Below are 11,055 nucleotides of genomic sequence, written 5' to 3'. Positions count from 1 at the left end.
ATGGCCTTCGGTTCTGCCCTTCTGTGTTTTCAATTTTCACAGTGTGGCTAACAATTCCGTGCCATGAAAAAGGAAGCAGGTCGTTTTAGTCACAGTGGCCATTGCCCCCATGTAGCTGTTCCTCATCACTGTGTGTTCGGCAGAGCAACTTTGCAAGCAAACAGGCTTGTGTTGTAAAGAGCAGGCTTTTGCGATTGCTGAGTATTGTAGTCCGGACACACAGGCTGAGAAACTTCCCATACATTTGCTTGGGATTATTACTTGAGGATTATAATTCGACTTGATAATGATAATTCCCTGTTTCCTTTGAAAAGCAGGGAGCCTGAACTTCGTTCTTAATGAAACATGGATCTTTAAAGGGCCTATCCGGCTACCTTTTGTATATTTATCCCTCACACAACCAAAATGTGATTTAGGCTGAACTCCACTTCCCTGGGAGTAAGCCTCACTGAATTCAACAGGGTTTGCCTGCGAGCAGACATGATGGGAATTGCACTGTTATGTTACAGTCCTGCACACTTGCCAGCAATCAAGTTTCAGTGAACTTGGTGGGAGTTACTTCTGAGGAGAAATGTGTAAGATGGGAGCACTGTCAAGAACTTTCCCTCTGTTTTATGTCTGGGGGATGAACCTGGAAAAGCATAAAAGGAAAGAGTAGATCACAAACTTGCATTCTGGAACTTGCATTCGGTGGGTGAGGGGGGATGCTTTCTGGAAGGCAAAAGCACAGCATATTGTGGAACAGATTATGGGGAAAGAAAGCACAGTTCACTCAAGAAAGAACTGATTTGCTGGATCAGGCTAAGGTCCACTGAAACAATACTTTTTCCCAACCTCCAGAAATGTCCAGCCACGTAGCCCTTGAATGATCTCAAGCAGGTAATGATTATGGTAGCAATTCCCTGGTGTTGACCCTAACATTTGGTAATTGGCCTCTAAACTTTTTGTAGGCATCTGAAGGCATCCCTGTTTCAGACAGCTTTTAATGTTTGATGTTGTTTTTAATTTTAATTACCTGAAAGTGGCTAAGGGCTGTGGTTAGCCTTAGAGTTCTTAAAAAAAAAATCCAACAACTTTTCTGCCACTTACATTTATTTAAAATTCCTTTTCTTACATAATATTTCATCCATAATCGCTAGTTCTCTTTCCATGTTAAGGGGAGTGTCACTGGGACACCATGATTGGGATGCTTATTTCACCGGGTTAGTTAATTCCTACTATTAAAAGCAGGGTACCTGCATATTCTTGGCATTTGTGTTGATTGTTAAATCCTGCAAGGGAATAGTGCCCCCTGCATTGCACCTTGCTGGACCTGGCCTGAAACCTGAACATGCAGGACTTGAGAGAAGCTGGGGGGGATAGCCTCCTCTCAGAATATTTGCCAAGAATTCTCTGTTAGTGATAGATAGGCCTTTGAGCAGGTACAGGGGTCCTTTCCCTTTTCCCTTTTAGGCCTTTGAGCATTCAGACAATTCCTGAAGGACCAGTGGGGGGACGGCAGCTGAAGGAAGAGCACCAGGGGCAACTCAGCACATTTCCCAGGCCCTACTCTCATTTGAAAGATCTCCCCAGGTTCCTGTTCCTCCTCCCTCCTTTAAGTTGGCCTAGCTATTAGCCATTTTCTAAGCCATAAATAACACTTGGGAACAGTTGCATTGAGCTTGGGGAGAAGTGGGAGACCAATGCAGGTTCAAGCAATGGGATATCCTCCCATATCCTCTCCTACCATGTTGGGCATGTACGGTAGACACCTGACTCCTTGGGGTTTGGGGAAAGGACCACCTTTTATTTGACAAAGAGGGCCTAGTAGTCAAGTAAGATGTGAGATCCAGCATGGTGTGGTGGTTAAGGTGCCAGTTTAGGACATGGGAGACCCAAGTTTGAATCCCCATTCAGTCAAAACTGTGGGCCTCATCTGTATAGCATTGTTTTGAGGATAAAATTGGGGAGTGTGTGAGAAGAACATATCTAATCATCATGAGATTCACAGAGGAAATGTGGGATAGAAATGTAATTTATAATGAGATGTGGATTTATAGTTAGGAACTGGAAACTCTTATTTCTGCCCACCCAAAGGTTTAGTAGTTTTGTAGGAAACAACAGAGGAGGAAACCTTTCTGTTTCCCTTTTGTTAATCTGCAGTATCTACTATTCCCCAACTTCTTCAGGCATTGCAAAGAGGGCTCTGTAAACGTGAGAGAGAGAGAGAGAGAGAGAGAGAGAGAGAGAGAGAGAGAGAAAGAGAGAGAGAGAGGGGCAAGCAGCAGGGACAACCACCTTAATTCTGGCTTTTCCTGTTGCTGTTTATTTTCCCCGCCTTCCCACTTGTGGAAAGCAACTGTCTGTAGGGGGGAACCATTTATATTCATGGAGGCTCCCTGTGCCTTTCGAACCCCACAGAATCTAGGTTCTAAAAGGCACAGGGAGCCTCTACAAATATAAAAGGCTCCCAGCTGTGGACAGCTGCTTCCCACGAATTAGAAGTTGAGAAGTACAGTGACTGGGGGTGGGGTGGGAGGCAGAGCTAGTGTGCCATTTGTAATGGGCTCCTATTCTTAAAAACCACCAGTTTTCCAGTATTTACAAAGCATTGTCCTTTGTATATTGTGAAGCAAAGCTATCCGTTGTAATTTTGAACGTGCGTCAATAAAGGAACCTGAACAAAAGCAAGTTTGTGCAGAAGAATGGCCTTGTTTTTCAAAGTGCATTTAAGGGGAGAAAATGATTGCGGTGGGCTCTCTTTGTACAGCTTTGAAAGCTTCATGCAATGTCAAAATTAGTCTATCTTTTGCATAATGGCATGTTTCTTGGCTGTTGTCTTGTTTCCTGAGAATATATTGGTTAAATCCAAATTTTGACCATGAAGGGTGGGGGCAGATGTTTATACATAATCTCAGCTCTGAAGATATCCCGACTAAAGACAGAATGAATTGTGCATTATGGTACCAGATCATGGAGCCATATGATCTTGGCATTTCCCCGTTTATAGCACTGCAAACCTTTTACCTTTCCTCCTGTCAGATTATAGTCCTGGAACCTGCTTTCAACATCTATGCCTCTGAGTATATTCTGGGCTTGAGTTCTGTTGAGGAAGAAAAGGGCTGCACCATTGGCTCTTATCATCCTGTAGATGTGCCTTCAACTCCACTAAACCATGGATGATGTGGCATTGTGAGCAGGAAGGTGGAATGACTGTTGGATTTGCAGCCTTTTAAATGTATCCAACACTGTATTAAAATAAACACTTTAAATTTGGACATTGTTTCAGTTACAACAAAAAAAAAATTTGAAAGCTGTTATTTCTGGTGACAGCATCCGGCATCTTAGTAAGGTGTCAGCATTATTTACGAAGTACAGATATATAAATGTGAAGTGCTTCGACTTGAATGTTATTGCACTTGTATCTTTAGTGAAACAGAACAGGATTTAGGAGACACATTAATGTGCATAAATATATTTAAAAGGCAATTAACAATTAAATTGTTTTTCTTTAAATGCATACCAATTGCAAATGGGAAATATTCCCTGCTTCTTTTTGTGGTTTATGTGCTTTGCCTTTGGCAGCAAGAATGCTTCTTTCTTCCTGGGAAGCTGCTGAGAAGGTCAAGGGCCTACCTTCCCAGTTAAAATGACTTGGATTGACTCGATACGGGCTCTTCCAGATGACCTGTTTATGGAGAAGTTGTCTTGATTTGATTGCACAAAGCTTACATAGGTGCTAGACTATGTTCTGTCTTTCTTGAGCACTCATTCTGATTGGTTTATGGTGAGGTTGTATGGCAATGACTGTTCATCAGGATTTGCTCATGTGGTGGTTATACATCTTCCCTTTTGTTCATCTACACTTTTCAATGCATTTCCATGTCACTTTACTAACTGCGAAAAGTAAATTTAAAATGAAGGAATAAACAAATAAGAGATTTGTCGTGCCAGGTTGACAGAGCGCTTTAATCTGCTAAATTTCCAGTACACACTTGATCCCTCCTGCAGAATATTTATTATGCTTTTATATTTGTCGGAAGCCACACAGAGTGGCTGGGGCAATCCCAGTCAGATGGGCAGGGTTGTTGTTGTTGTTGGAAAATACTGACAAGTCTAGATGCAACCTCATTCTGGTAATAGATGGGCATTTCTGGGATCCATTCAGAATAGGCTCACATCAAGTGACTTAATTTGAACTTGATTTGCCCTGGGTCCAAATTGAGATTGGATCAGAGTGGCCATTTTGCAAGTCAAGGCCCAGTAGCTTCCCCTATTGTTGGGACTATGATTTGGAAACATCTGTTTGACTAGATTCGACCCCTATCGCTTACCCATTTACAAAGGACTTCAGAAGGGCCTCCTTGGCAAGGCCAGTGGCCCATCTAGTCCAGCCTACTGTTCTCACAGTGGCCAAACAGAAGCCTCTGAGAAGCCTGCAGGGAGGACTTGAGCACATGAACACAACTCCCTTCCTGTATTTTCTGGCATTCATAAGCATACTTCCTCCAACAGAATATAACCATCATGGTTAGTAGCCACTAATAGCTTCTTTCCTGAAGGGTTTCAATTTTGGGTTGTAGTCAAGTAGTCAAGATGGCCTTTCCCATTAGCACAGTGAGGACACACCCATTTTGAATAGGGGCAGGGTGCGCTGCCACAATACAGTGGTACCTCTGGTTGTGAACGGGATCCGTTCTGGAGGTCTGGCTGGATCCCGAGGTTTACGCAACCCGAGGAGAAGTGGTAGACCGCTTCTGTGCATGTGCGTGCGGCGGTAGACCACTTCTGCGCATGTGCGTGTGGCTAAACACTTCCGGGTTGGCCGCTTTCACAACCTGAAGTTTTATATTACCTGAGGGTAACGTAACCTGAGGTGCAACTGTATAAAATACAATATTAAAATGAGTTGACAAAATTAGAATCAGAAGAAGAGGGAAGGTGTATAGATCGTTAGATATAGATATATCTTCCTCCTGTGGTGCAGTGGGTCAGTGCCTCTGGCTCTTAACCAGAAGGTTGTTGGTTCGAGCCTACCCAGGTTAGGATTCCTACATTGCAGGGAGTTGGACTAGATGGATGACCCTCTGGGTACCTTCCAACTCTACAGTTCTATGATTCTACATATAATCAAGCGTCAAAGGCCAGGATCAAGAGTATATGATGAAAGTCATACCATGAAGGTGAGGAGGGAATTCCAAAGCTTCGGGGTGTCACAGGGAATGCAATCTCCAAAGCCAACAAATCCAACACATGCCAGAAGTGGGAAGACAGCAGCTCAATGCATTTGGGTATGATATCAGACTTATTAGTTTTGCAGGGGGCTGAGCAAAAGACAGGAACTGAATTTGAAGTGAATTAGACAAATATTTAGTTTGATCTTGAGCAAACTTTTCATCATGCTGATCTGGTTTTCTGGGTTCTGCCTGCAGTTCTAGTTTGTGTTGGATAACTGTAGTCATTTTATTAGACTTCTGAGCTTCAGCTGTGCTCCTTTAACTCAGCTGGCTGGATCACAATTGGGGGCAAATTAACAGAAACATCCCCCCCCCCGGGTTTGAACATGTGGGGAGATGCCTTTTTTCTCATCTAAGGCTGTTTTTGGTTCTTTTGAAGAATGATGATCAGGTGTCAAAGCCCAGCAACTCTTTGGATTTTGTCCCCTTCATATCTTCATGGCTTGTGGGTTGATGACTTGGCTAGGCCAGCACATTTTGAGGCTGCATGGGCTCTGAAGAACACAGGAGTGGCACTTGCCATTGGTCCAGGACTTGGAACTAAGGTGGCATCTGTCAGAGCTGGAAATGAGGCAGATTTCTTTTATTTGCTTCTTTTATTTATTAAATTAGTATACTGCCCTATACCCACAGATCCCAGGGAGGTTATAACATAAAATCACAATATAAAAACACAAAATACATAACAAAAACAGAAGCAACCCAGTAACCACCCCTTCCCCAGTTGTGATTGAGACATCATCATCTCATCCCAAGAACCAGAAGCACCTACAGGTGGGAGATAGGCAGTTCATTAGAATAGGGGTGAACCTCCTTGTAGAACTTTTAAGTTGTTGTGAAAGTTCTGGCTCTTGTTTGATTGGAGAAATGGTCTTCTCTCTTCTTTCTACTGCTCTGCATCAGCTTTATCAGTTCTATATTTCAGAAGATGCGGGACATAGAACTACATCGGGAGAGGAGACAGTATGTCATTTGTCACTTATTACACTAGAACAATGGGCTAGTATCACAATATTTTGAGTGATTCTTGCCACAGCTCCAGATCTTGTAGCCAAGGTGGAACCCACCTTTCAACCTTTGTTACCTTCTTCTTTTCAGAGTGAGTTCAATGCAGTCCTTTTTAAGCAAACAATTCTGTGAATGGTACCTGGTCACTAACTTTGCAAACAATATCATGGAGTTCCATGGGCAAAGGTGTTTGGATCACAGCAATATAGTTATGTTATTCACTGTTCTTCAAACTCTCACCCCTGCTACATAGTTACCATGTAAGATGTTCTTACTTTAATTCTCTCATTAAAACTCTTTCCATACTTCTGGCCTCTGGGTTTTTATTCCCCAGGGGTATTTCCAAACTCTCACAGCTCATCCTCTAAATAGTTGTACAATAATCATGCCAAATTAATTGCATGCTTCTTAAGCCAGGAACCTACTCTTAACATTGCATTGCAAAGCGGTATATGCCCAGTAGTGTTGTTGCCTAAGAAGTAATGGGAATAAACTGGATCATAAAACTTTCATTCGGTGTTTAATAATTTCTTCACATCCCTTCCATTTGTTTTGATAAAAATCCTTATAGACAGCTTTAGATGAAAGTGGAGACGGCAATTCTGTAAAATAATTTTCCATTTCCTTCTTTTTAAAAAAAAGAGAGAAGTCTGTCTCAGTCCATATTTTTTATGCTGCAGCTCCATCTAGCAATGATCACCAGAAATTCACAGAGTTTGGTTCAAATGTATATATGTAACTACAGGCCTGTGTGAAAGGACAGTGAAACATTAATCACATTCTAGATGGATATGACAGAAGGTGGATATGGAGGGGCAGGCATCTAAGATTATTAACAGTGTGAAAAAAGGGGCTGCTGATATATAAAATCAACAGCTCACTGAAATTAGTGGAAAGAGAGTTTAAGAACTACAGAAAAGGCAGCAGAAGAGTACCTTATGGAGTGATTACCCTAGGGATTCCTGCAGTAACCTGAGTCTGAAAAAGATTGACCTGTGTCTGTTACTTGAGATAATCAGTGGATCACACAATACACACCTCTGGTTATCCCTAAATATCCAAATGCAGAAGTGTGGGTGGAGGCAGAGAATGGATTCCAGCACAATACTCCACCAGCCCTTTCTACATTCTGCCCCCCTTAAAAAAAAAAGTTGTTTCAAACAAGGCAAATCTGTCATTTTTGTTTTCCTCAGTTTCTAATTTTTCCAGTGTTAAATCCAGTTCTCCACATTTCCACATCAGCTTGTGTTTTTTTCTTTTAAAAGTCCTCATGATAATTCATCAGCATTTTAATATGACCTTCGCCTAACATACATAGGTTTGATTGCAGTTTCCCCTAATGCAAACACTTATATTTTGCCAAGCAGTTTTCCCTAATACGTCTTTTGTATGTATGTGTTTTAATGGACACTTTGCCCAAGTATATGTGTTTTTGTACACATCACATTGCAGGAGACATGCGTTGCAAAAATTCAGAGAAGTGCGAATGTTGAGAGTTGGCCCAAAATGGTTTCAGAACATGTGAAAAGTTCACCTATAGATGTGAACTGGATCCATTTCCCCTCCATCCCTGTTTCAATCTTTACAAGCCATTCTGTTCAGTGTAAATGTAGACATCTGTAAGCGTAAGCGATGGAAGTCAATCAATGAAATTTTATTAATATTTTCATATTGAGATATTTGTAGAATAAATTTGGAAGAAATTCTTCCAACTTTTCTTCTTCTTTTCTCTCTCTATCTTTTCTTCTTCTTTTTTCTTTTCTTCTTCTTTTCTCTTTTGTTCTTTTTTATATATGTGTGATCTGAAATGTATATGTATGTGTGTATTTGCTATATTTTGCTTATATTTTGTGATCATTATGTTAAATAAATTAATTTTAAAAAGTAAACATAGACATCTGAATGTCTGTCTTGTCCAAGTGTCCAGTGCCGGATGACATCTACATGAAAGTTCTTAGGCAAGATTAAAACTTTCCTTCAGCATCTCAAAGGTGTGTGCTGCTGTAACCCAAATGGCTCTGATTACCTGCATGTAGCACAATGTGTGCAATACCTTCACATTCTCTTCCAGGAAGAGGAGAAGAGTAAAGGGGTTGCAGTGCAAGTTCTTCAGGGGCTTAGGGATGCTTAGTAAAGAAAGCCACACTTTTAAATTGGGCTTCTTGCAGGTTGGCCAATATTTCCAGGATGCTTGACTAGACAGGCTTGATCCGGTAGGCTCTCCTTATGTCTCTCTCTGTGTGTGGATTTTAATAATGACAGGCAGGTACAGAAAAATAAATAAAATAAAAACGAGGGGTTTGAAAAATAAAATTAATAATTAGTTGATAACAATTGTTAATAAAGAACTATAGGCTGCAGCTATGTGATTGACTAAGTCCATGATAAAACATACTAAGAGGAAAAGGATATGTATATAATTGCAAAGGGTTGCATGGTCTAAATCAAAACAATTACTAATTTTCTTGTTTCAAAAAAAGAATATAGAAAGTAACCTTGAACTGTAGTAAATCCAGACACTTACATAGACCTGTGGTAGCTGACACTCTTGAGCCACTGTGATTGTGTATAAAATAAAGTAAGGCCAGGTGGCAAAGAAGCAGAAACCTCAAGCATATTGGACCCCTGGACATTTTTAGCTTATGTGAGTTTATTGCAAGAAGGGCGATTTGCCTTATGTTATGTTTTTATGTCCTTAAAGCCTTTTGTTTTAACCAGTAGCAGATCCACCCCTCTTATTGCCTCACTACACTGCTGCAGCCCTTTTAATGCAAGAATGGAGAACCTTTCAGCCTCTAGATGTTGTTGGACTACAGCTCCTATTATCCCATGTGGCTTGAGACTGATGGGAGTTGGAGTACAGCATTTTGAGGGCCATGGGTTGCTTGATCGGTGACATATTTTATAGGGTGCTCCTCCTAAGTAGAAAAATGAAATGGTTAGGAAGGGCGTTGTTGTTCGGAAGCAAGAGGATTGCCTATTGCTTGAAAATACCACATAAAGACAGAAATAAAAATGTCATTTTATATATAGCAAAGCAGGAGATATAGTTTTTACTTGATAGGTGGCATATAACTAGGAGTGGTATTATGAACAGAGAGGTTATATAACAGTAAAATGGAAGACTCAAGCAATGCTTTTGTTAGCTTTAGCTGAACATGAGCAGTACAAGTGATGGATCTGAAAACAAACAAAAACGAAATGTTAACATTTTCTAATTTAATTTTGAAATTCATAAATTCTTTTTTTTTTTTAGTTATGGTTTATCTTATTAAAAAGTTGTCTTCTAAACTCCCCCAGCCGGCTATAATACAATATCTTTGTAGTAATTTAATGTGATATTTGCAAAGCATCTGATGCATGAGGTGAATGTACAATGGAAGAGATTTGAAACGGCATGAACTCAGCCTCAGATTCGATACATAATGGCTTGGTGGCAACTGCAGGAGCCAAGCTATTCTTATGCTTTTGAAATTTCTGCCCCACCAACAGAATGGCTCCACATAGCATGTAGTGACATTTGACTTTGGGTTAGAGCAGCGGTTCTCAACCTGTGGGTCCCCAGATGTTGTTGGACTACAACTCCCATCTTCCCTGACCACTGGTCATGCTGGCTAGGAATGATGGGACTTGTAGTCCAACAAAATCTGGAGACCCACAGGTTGAGAAACACTGGGTTAGAGCAAAGGGACCCGATGTGGTGACCTCCAAATGTTGTAGACCACATTGGGACTAACAGTCTTAGCCAGTGTGGCCAATGGTCCTGAATGATGGGAGTTTTAGTCTGCAACATCTGGAAGGTACCATGTTGGCTACCACTGGTTTATTTGGGGAAGGAGTTCTTACAAAAATATGCTAATGCCCAGCATCCTGATTGGATACATAATGTCCCCTCCCCATTAAGCAAATCGATCATTTGTTGAGTGAGAAGGGGGTGATAACCCTCCTCCATAGATAATCTGCACAGATCACCTGTGTGTCCTATATATGTGCACAAGGGAGGCTGTGTCCTCTGTATGTGTGTGCAGGAATATACTTGAGAGTATGGCTGGAATGTGGGCATCAGATTTATTGAGGGTGTCAGATTTATTGAGAAACTGTCTAGGCCATAGGTAGGCAAACTAAGGCTCGGCGGCCGGATCTGGCCCAATCACCTTCTAAATCCGGCCCACAGATGGTCCGGGAATCAGTGTGTTTTTACATGAGTAGAATGTGCCCTTTTATTTAAAATGCATCTCTGGGTTATTTGTGGGGCATAGGAATTTGGTTTTTTTCTCTTTTTTTCTTCAAAATATAGTCCGCCCCCTCACAAGGTCTGAGGGACAGTGGACTGTCCCCCTGCTGAAAAAGTTTGCTGACCCCTGGTCTAGGCTATAATCCATTATAGAGCTGAGTACCCTTGTGCTTGACTGTGGTCCTAGATCAAGTGTGGAGAACCAATGGCCAGGGATGTTGGGAGTCTAGCAACGTCTGGAGGGCGAAAGCTTCCCCTATCCTTGCCCTAGATTATATTTTGCTTCTGTTAGGGACCTTGTGGGACAAAAATGTGGTTTTATGGAACATAATTCCCTAAATGGTTTGGAAAATACACTTTTGCAGCTTCTGCAGGAGCAATCTATGCCTGGAATAACCCATGTCTGGAGACACAGGCATAGGTTATTCCGACTTCAAGGCTCAGAGATTCACATACGGACGTGCTGAGGATGCATCACTTTCAGGAGTAAGAAATAGGGTGACGAGGATGAATGCAGTGCTGATGGTTGGTTTTGCAAAATAGGCATCTTTGAGCGCAGCAGAAATTGTGTATCCTCAGATTGTGCACATGGGAATT

The sequence above is a fragment of the Podarcis cretensis genome (genome assembly GCF_951804945.1).
Source record: "Podarcis cretensis genome assembly, chromosome: 1".
Classification (NCBI taxonomy): domain Eukaryota; kingdom Metazoa; phylum Chordata; class Lepidosauria; order Squamata; family Lacertidae; genus Podarcis; species Podarcis cretensis.
Note: the sequence above shows the minus strand (reverse complement) of the source record.